Source organism: Leptonychotes weddellii, chromosome 6 (genome assembly GCF_054177405.1).
Source record: "Leptonychotes weddellii isolate Sample4059 chromosome 6, ASM5417740v2, whole genome shotgun sequence".
NCBI classification, from domain to species: domain Eukaryota; kingdom Metazoa; phylum Chordata; class Mammalia; order Carnivora; family Phocidae; genus Leptonychotes; species Leptonychotes weddellii.
In genome coordinates, this window is record NC_138374.1 from 83,089,167 (window position 1) to 83,099,112 (window position 9,946).

The 9,946-nt window shown below is 40.2% G+C and overlaps 1 pseudogene; it reads left to right on the forward strand.

Moving 5' to 3' along the window:
* Positions 1 to 257: 257 nt before the first annotated feature.
* On the forward strand, positions 258 to 1,408 carry LOC145722083 (transcription factor BTF3-like; annotated as a pseudogene).
* The last annotated feature ends 8,538 nt before the right edge of the window (positions 1,409 to 9,946 follow it).

Genomic DNA, 9,946 nt, shown 5'->3' on the forward strand with positions numbered 1-9,946 from the left:
CAGGCAAGCAGAGTCTTGGCAGATGGCTCGCCTAAAGGACAGAGCAGTCAGAACACAAAAGCAGAGTGTATGCAGAACACATTGGAGATACTCCCTGAAGCACGAGGCCCTGGGAACTACAAGATGTCTTCTTCATAAGGCCATTACTTTTAGGAGCAGGGGACATAACTGGCTTTCCTAACACAGAGGAGAAGATAGAGACTTAAACAAAATGAGAAGACAGGAATTTATCCCAAATGAAAGAACAAGATAAGGCCATGGCCAAAGATCTAAGTGCAATAGATATAAGTAACATGCCTGATGGAGAATTTAAAGCAATGATTATAAGGACACTCACTGTATTTGAGAATAGAATGGAAGACATCAGTGAGACATTTACCACAAAGATAAAGAGCTAAAAAAGAATCAATGAAAGATGAAGAGTGCAGAAAAACGAGATTAGAAACATCCCTGATGCAATGAACAGCAGGCTGGAAGAAGCAGAGGAATGAATTAACGACCTAGAAGACAAAGTAATGGGAAGCAATAAAGCTGAATAAAAGAGAGAAAGAATTATGCAAAGCAAGAATAAATTTAGGGAACTTAGAGACTCCATCAAATATAATAACATTCATATTATAGGAGTTCCAGAAGAAGAAGAAGAGAGAAAGGGGCCAGAAAATCTCTCTGAAGAAATAATAACTTAGAACTTTCCTAATCTGGAGAAGGAAACAGATATCCAGATCCAGGAGACACAGAGAACTCCCATCAAAATCAACAAAAGCAGACCAACATCAAAATGTACTGTACTTAAATTAGCAAAATATAGTGATAAAGAAAAAAATCTTAAAAGCAGTAAGACAATCTCAGCTGGTCCACCTGAGGCCCTGAGTGCCAACCCCAGTCCCTGTGCAGTCCCATTTCTGCTCTTACAAGATTAAAGAAACCATTACAAACCAGGAGAAACTCACCAAGCTGCAAGCACAAGTGCGCATTGGTGGGAAAGGAACTGCTTGCCAAAAGAAGAAGGTGACTCATAGAACAGCTGTAGCAGATGATAAAAATAAAACTTCAGTTCTCCTTAAAGAAGTTAGGGGTAAACAATATCTCTGGTATTGAAGAAGTAAATATGTTCACAAACCAAGGAACTATGATCTACTTTAACAACCTTAAAGTTCAGGCATCCCTGGCAGCAAATACTTTCACCATTCCAGGCCATGCTGAGACAAAGCAGCTGACAGAAATGCTACCCAGTATCTTAAACCAACTTGGCACAAATAGTCTGACTCGTTCTAGAAGACTGGCTGAAGCTCTGCCTACATATCTGTGGTTGGAAAAGCACCCCTTTGCTACTAGAAAGGATGATGATGATGAAGTTTCAGATCTTGTGGAGAATTTTGATGAAGCTTCCAAGAATGAAGCAAACTGAATTGAGTCAACTTCTGAAGAGGATAAAACTTGAAGAAGTTAATGGGAGCTGCTATTTTATATTATGATTGCTTTTTAAATTTTTGTTCATGGATCTGATAAAATCTAGATCTTTAACATTTTTAAATGTATGCCTCTTGGACACTGCAACTCTTTTCAGTTTTTGCTTAGATACAATTCATTCTTTGTAGCTAATTAAGCTGAAGAAGCCTGGGAATAAAGTTTGAAACAAGGTTAATTAAGTTCTTTGTTTAGTATACAGTTTTATTTTTTATTTCATTGACACTGATTTGTTCATAGAAAGCAAAGTCTTTTATAGAAAGCTAATCATGGCACATAATATGGCTGGTAATCTTTGATGAAATTTGATTACAGATTTTAAATAGAAGTATAATGTAACAAAGGTGGTATAAAGTTTTCACATTTTAAAACTTTTCTCCAGCAGTCAAAAAAAAAAAAAAAAAAGGCAAGATAAAAGAATGTAATATACAAGGGCAAACCCCTAGACTGGCAGGAGATTTTTCAACAGAAACCTGGCAAGCCAGAAGGGAGTGGCATGATATAGTCAAAGTGCTGAATGGGAAAATCTGCAGCCAAGAATATTCTATCCAGCAAGGCTGTCTTTCAGAAGAGAAGGATAGATAAAGTGTTTTCCAGACAAACAAAACCTAAAGGAGTTCATGACCACTGTAGCAGCCCTGCAAGAAATATTAAAGGAGACTCTTGGAATGGAAAAGAGAGACCGAAAGTGACCATATAAAAGCAGTAGAAATGAGTATTTCTGTAAAAAATAAGTCAAATAACTCACAAAAAAAGGATATGAAATATAATAACATATACCTAAAACATGGGGAGGAAAGGGGAAAAAATGGGTTGAAACTTAAATGACCATCAACTTAATATAGACTGCTATATGCAGAAGAGGTTATATACAAACCTAATGGTAACCATATGTCAAAAACCACTAATAAACCTGCACAGAATAAAGAGAAAGAAATCTAAATATATCATTAAAGAAAATCAACGAAACATGAAAGAGAGAAAGACAAGAAAGGATCAGGGAAAATCTCCAGAAACAACCACAAAACAAATAATAAAAAGGCAATAAATACATATCTATCAATAATTACTTTGAATGTAAATGCACTAAAAGCTCCAATCAAAAGACACAGGGTGACAGAATGGATTAAAAGAAAAAAGAAAAAAATCAAGACCCATTTATATGCTGCCTACCAGAGACCCATTTTATACCTAAAGACACTTGCAAATTGAAAGTCAGAGGCTGGAGAAACATTTATCATGCAAATAGATGTCAAAAGAAAGTCAGAATAGCCATACTTACATCAGACAAACTAGACTTTAAAACAAAGATTGTAACAAGAGACAAAGAAGGACACCATATAATAATAAAGGGGACAATCCAACAAGAAGACATAACAATTGTAAATATTTATGCACCCAACATGGAAGCACCCAAATACATAAAATAATTAAAAACAAACATAAAGGAAGTAATTGATAGTAATAATATAATAATGGGGGACTTTAACACCCCACTTACATCAATGGACAGAGCATTTAAACAGAAAATCAACAAGGAAACAATGGCTTTGAATGATACTGGACCAGAAGGACTTAACGCATTCAGAACATTCCATCCTAACACAACAGAATGCACAATTCTTTCCACGTGCACACAGAACATTCTCCAAATAGATCACATAGTAGGCCACAGAACAGGCCTCAACAAATACAAGAAGATTGAAGTCATACCATGCACCTCTTCTGACCACAGCACTATGAAATTAGAAGTCAACCACAAGAAAAAAATCTGGAAAGACCACAAATACATGGAGGCTAAACAGCATCCTACTAAAGAATGAATGGGTCAACTAGAATATAAAAGAAGAAATTAAAAAGTACATGGAAACAAATGCAAATGAAAACACAACAGTGCAAAACTTTTGGGATGCAGCAAAAGCAGTCCTAAGAGGGAAGTATATAGCGATACAGACAAGCAAGAAAAATCTCAGATAGCCTAACCGTACACCTAAAAGAGATAGAAAAAGAACAACATATACAAACTAAAGCAGCAAAAGGAAGGGACTAGTAAAGATTAGAGCAGAAATAAATGATATAGAAAATAAAAAAACAACAAAAAAACCCAATAGAACAGATTCATGAAAGCAGGAGCTGGTTCTTTGAAAAAAAAAAAAAAAAGAATAAGATTGATAAACCTCTAGCCAGACTTATCAAGAAGAAAAGAGAAGACACCCAAATAAATAAAATCACAAATGAGAGAAATAACAACTAACACCACAGAAATACCAACAATCAAAAGAGACTATTATGAAAAACTATATGCCAACAAATTGGACAACATAGAGGAAATGGATAAATTCCTAGAAACACGTAAATTACCAAAACTGAAATAGCAAGAAATAAAACTTGAACAGACCAATAACCAGCAAAGAAGTGGAATCAGCAATCAAAAATCTCCCAACAAACAAAAAAATCTCCCAACAAAAAAAAGCCCAGGACCAGGTGGCTTCCAAGGAGAATTCTACCAAAATTTAAAGAAGAGTTAATGCCTCTTCTTCTCAAACTATTACAAAAAATAGAAAAGGAAGGAAAACTTCCAAATTCATTCTATAAGGCCAGCATTACCTTGATACCAAAACCAGATAAAGACACCACAAAAAAAGAACTATAGTATTTCTGCTGAACATAGATGCAAAAATCTTCAACAAAATACTAGCAAACCAAGTCCAACAACATATTAAAAAAAATCATTCACCACAATCAAGTGGGATTTATTCCTGGGTTGCAAGGCCAGTTTAATATTCATAAGTCAAACAACATGATACATCACATTAATAAAAGAAAGGGCAAGAACTTTTCTTTTATTGCAGAACTTTGTCAAATCCAGAAAAAAGCATTTGACAAAGTATAGCATCCATTCATGATAAAAACCCTGAACAAAGTAGGTTTAGAGGGAACATGTCTCAATATAATAAAGGCCATAAACAAAAGACCCACAGCCAATATCATCCTCAATGGGGAAAAACTGAGAGCTTTTCCTCTATTGTCAGGAACAAGACAGGGATGTCCACTCTCACCACTTTTATTCAACACAGTACTGGAAGTCCTAGCCACAGCAATCAGACAACACAAAGAAATAAAAGACATCCAAATTGGCATCACTATTTGCAGATGACATGATACTCTATATAGAAAACCTGAAAGACTCTACCCCAAAACTGCTAGAACTGACAAGCAAATTCAGTAAAGTCACAGGATGCAAAATTGGTGTACAGAAATCTGTTGCATTTCTATACACCAATAATGAAGCAGCAGAAAGAGAAATTAAAGAATCAATCCCATTTACTATTGCACGAAAAATGGTAAATACCTAGGAATAAACCTAACCAAAGAGGTGAAAGACCTGTACCCTGAAAACTATAAAACACTGATGAAAAAAATTGAAGAAGACACAAAGAAATGGAAAGACAATCCATGCTCATGGATTGGAAGAACAGATATCTATAAAATGTCTATACTACCCAAAGCAATCTACACATTTAACACAATCCCTATCAAAATACCAACAGCATTTTTCACAGAGCTAGACAAACAATTCTAACATTTATATGGAACCACAAAAGACCCTGAATGGCAAAAGCAATCTTGAGGAAGAAAAGCAAAGCTAGAGGTATCACAATTCTGGACTTCAATTATACAACAAAGTTCCAGTAATTAGAACAGTATGGTACTTGCACAAAAATAGACACATAGATTAATGGAACAGAATAGGAAACCCAGAAATGAACCCACAATTATATGGTCAATTAATCTTTGACAAAGAAGGAAGGCATATCATAGTCTCTTCAAATGGTGCTGGAAAAACTGGACGGCAACATGCAAAAGAATAAAACTGGACACTTTCTTACACCATACACAAAAATAAATTCCAAATGGATTAAAGACCTAAATGTAAGACTTGAAACCATAAAAATCCAAGAAGAGAACACATCAGCCATAGCAACTTCTTTCTAGATATGTCTCCTGAGGCAAGGGAAACCAAAGCAAAAATAAACTATTGGGATTACATCAAAATAAAAAACTTCTGCACAGAGAAAGAAACAATCAACAAAACTAAAAGGCAACCTACAAAATAGGAGAAGATATTTGCAAATGACACATCAGATAAAGGGTTAGTACCCAAAATATATGAAGAACTTATAAAACTCAACACCTAAAAAATGAGTAATTCAATTAAGAAATGGGCAGAAGACATGAATAGACATTTTCCCAAAGAAGATATAGATGGCCAACAGACACATGAAAAGATGCTCAACATCACTTATCAGGGAAATGCAAATCAAAACTACAAGGAGATATCACCTCATACCTGTCAGAATGGCTAAAATCAATGACTCCAGAAACAGCAGGTGTTGGTGATAATGTGGGGAAAGGGGAATCCTCTTGCACTGTTGGTGGGAATGCAAACTGGTGCAGCCACTCTGGAAAACTGTGGAGTTTCCTCAAAAAGTTAAAAATAGAACTGCCCTACAATCCAGCAATTGAACTTCTAGGTATTTACCCAAAAAATACAAAAATATTAATTTAAAGGAATACATGCACCCTGGTGTTTATAGCAGCATTATCTATAATAGCCAAATTATGGAAACCCTAAGTGTCCATCAACTGATGAATGGATAAAGAAGATTTTATATATGGATATATAAAGTCAGTCTAAGTCTTTGGCCTTCATATTCTACATGAAAATAGCTTTACATTTTCTGCTTCTCTAGTTTATGAAGTAAATAAATTTTTGATGCACATTCTCTATGTGCTTATATAATAATGTAAGCTTTGACAACTCAACAATATAGGCTGGGGAAAATCTTTTGAGACTTGTCAGATCCAGCCACCTGGTCAGAGGTAACAAGGGCAGAACCAGGCTATTCTTCATCATGGCTGACTTGAGGTTTATTCCCAGATCTGAGTATCCTGGACTGGGGTCAGATCAGGAGTGGGGTGAGCTCCATTGCTGGGATACCCATGTGATGAGGAAGGATGGGGCCCACAGTAGGGGAGACAAAGCAGGAAGGATAGTAGTAAAGGGGAGAGATTAAGCTTTTCATTAAACTGGGAAAACAGACAAATGTATTGCTGGATAAAGAGAGAACCTTCACCCAATGAGCAGAGACAAACTGGGAACGTCCCTTATCCGGGAAGCTCTGATTAGTTGCCAATACTCATATCTTTATTAGTGTTCAGAACTTTACTTATTAGTAGTAATATTATTACATGTAATCTAAGTCTGTAATTAGCTCCCACTTTTAAAAAAGTTTTTATTTAAATTCTAGTTAACAGTGTAATATTTCAGGTGTGCAATATAGTGATTCAGCACTTCCATACAACACCCGGTGCTCATCATGACAAGTGCACTCCTTTTTTTTGAGAGAAAGAGAGCTCACGTGCTCTTCCACACACGCGTGCGCGTGCACGCGCATGCGCGCACACACACACACATACACACTCATGCACCTGAGGGAGGGGCAGAGGGAGAGGGAGAGAGAGAATCTTAAGCAGGCTCCATGCAATGCTCAGTCTCACCACTCTGAGATCATGACCTGAGCCAAAATCAAGAGTTGGACGCCCAGCGGCCTGAGTCACCCAGGTGCCCCATGACAAGTGCACTCCTTAATCCCCACCACCTCTTTCACCCATTCCCCCACCCACCTCCCCTCTGGTAACCAGCAGTTTGCTCTACAGTTAGGAGCTCCTATGTTTTGATGGCCTAATAGCGCTAGCAGCTATACATATAATATTGCAGGTCCTCACACTGGCCCTGGTAATTAGTAATATGAGAAAGGGACTTGAAGAAAGTGAATAACACATCTGTATTTTTGCACAGTTAGAATTGTTACAGAAAGGACTTAAACCTAAATTTATCTAATTCCACAGTCCATGTGCTCACCCCTCCCTTTCACCTTCCCTCCCTCTCTCTTTCCCTCCCTCCCTATTACAAACATTAATGAGGACCTACCGTGTGCCAGGCATGGTGCTAGGCTCTTGGAAGACAGCAGGAAACAAAGTCCTCGCTCTCAGGGAGTTTACAACACAGAGAGTAATAGTAGTAGTAGTAGTAATAATAATAATAATAATAATAATAATAATAAATAATAATAAAATCTCCTGTGACAGCATATTTCCTTGTTTTCTTGTTTTATGCCCATCAGCTGTGCATTTTCCTCCCGCTACATCCCCACCCTCGCGCGCCGCTGTACTCTGGCCTGGAGAATCTCGAGCACTTCATAGAAACACCTGCAGTCCCTTTGCTTGGGGGCCTTTGTTGGGGAGAAGGGGACACAGTGGCAGACAAAGCTGCTGGAAGCCTCGGTGATGCCGGCAGCCAAAAGCTTAACTGCTCCTTTGGAAGGCAGTGTGGGCGCCTGTGAAGGGAAGCGGCGGGCAGCCCCTGGGGGTCAGAGTCGCGTTCACCTGCTAGGAACACTCCTCCCCCCCCCGCCCAACACACACACATACACACGCAGCCTGGGAGCAGCGATCGCAGATTCTCGGAAGTTTCGCGCACTCTGAGGGGTCAGGAGCGATCCTTGCATGATCAGTAGCTGAGTTAAAATTCATGCTAAGAAAGCATTTCTATTAAGTCAGGATCTCAGCGGAGAGAGCATGACAGTGATTAAAATAGGCGTCAAACCTGAATAATTAGCCCACTCCGCAGAGCTGCTGCACCTGTTTATAGAACTTCCGGTTGCAATGCATCATCAAAAACAACAAGGAGACGATAACGTCTCAGAAAAGATAGGTTTCCAGAATCTTTTGGGACACTGCACGCCGTGCCTGGAAAGCACTGCTTTTTTCTTTTTAAACTTGTTGAGTACTTCTTAAATTTTTTTTGGTTTATTGTTACTTTAATGGGGCCTCTAAATAGCAACTCTGTATTTTAACCGGTGGGAGGAATCCCGCCTGATTTTGAGTGTGAAGGAGGAGAGGTCAGGGACCGCTAACCCAAGGCCTGGTGCCTTTAGGTGGAAGGCTGTGCGCAGACAGCCTCCAGGTGGGCGTCCTGTTTCCCCATTGCCTCAGGTTCCCCAGGGACATCACCTGACCCAGCTCCTCCTCCTTGTGTGCGGCGGGGTCCAGCCGGTGCTGATGAGACCACGGTCACGGATTCAGTGAGGCCGGTTACCACCGGGCTCACAGCCCAGGGCAGCACTGCTAACCCTGGCTCTGTGGATCCTCAAGCTTGCCTGCTCGTCGGAATCATCCGGAGAGGTCTAAAAGACCCGGATGACCAGGCTGCATCCCAGACCAGGGAACTCAGAATCTCAGGGGGCCAGGCATCAGTAATTTTAAGTCTCTCCGCATGATTCCAATGCTCAGACAAATTTGGAGAACCACTGTCCTGAGAGAATTTTGAAAGTCTCTCCGCATGATTCCAATGCTCAAATTTGGAGAACCACCGTGTCCAAAGAGTGAGCTGGTCTCCCAAATCCACGAACACAGACGAAAACACGAAGGGTCGCAGGCATACAGTATGCGCTCGCCTCTTTCTCTACAGACAACAGCATGGTGTTGTCAGGGGAGAGATTACCTGCCTTTGTGGCGTAGCATGAGGCAGCCATGTTCTGAACCATGCTCTCATTCCCATTTCACAGAGAAGGAAACTGAGGCACAGAGGATGGGCAAAATCCCCCAGGGCACCCGACTGGAAGGGGCATTAATGGTGTGTAGGAGTACTGACGAGTCTACTCCATCCTTAGAGCAAAAGGGGGATCAGTACAAATTTGACTCTGGCTTTGTAAGTGGGTAGCTGGCCAAAGCTAGCCCTTAGAGTGAACAAATTAGAGCTTTTGCATCCAATTTCCATTTCAAAGAGCCAACTCCCAACCCTAAGTCCAGTTACATTGGTTCCTACAGCTTTGGAACCCACCCCTGTTAGTTATAAGTCCTTGGTGCTGATGGGCAGAACCTTCCCTTTACCTGTCGACTCTGATGTGCTATTATTGTTTTCGCTGGTCTGGCACGAGACAGATGCAATGGGCCAAGCAACAGTAACGCTTTACAAAGTTTCCACCTGGGCTTCAGCTGAGCCCAGCTCTCCTTGAGCAGTTGTGAAGATTAAATCATCTGCTGAGCCTTGAGAAAGTGCTCTTCTCATTTAGCCAAGATGGACTGAGAGGAAAGGGAAAACGGGGTGTCACATGGGTTGTGTGGGGGGGAGTGGGATATGTCTCGGGCTGGCGGGGGTGGGACAGTATGGCGCTCTTCACTGAGACCCCTCATGCTGAAACGCAGTGATTCCAGAGTGCTGGACTAGGGCATGACTCCACCAGCTGGAGGGAGGAGGCACCGGCCCCGCTGAGGAGTGGCTTAGGGACAGACAGGTTTCTTCTAGGGACCCTGCTATGGATGAGCGAACATGGATGTGACAGTGGGGAGTTAGGTGGGGAAGGAGAAGACCTCCACATAGCTGTCTTACTCTGTACGTCCTCACTTCCTCAGG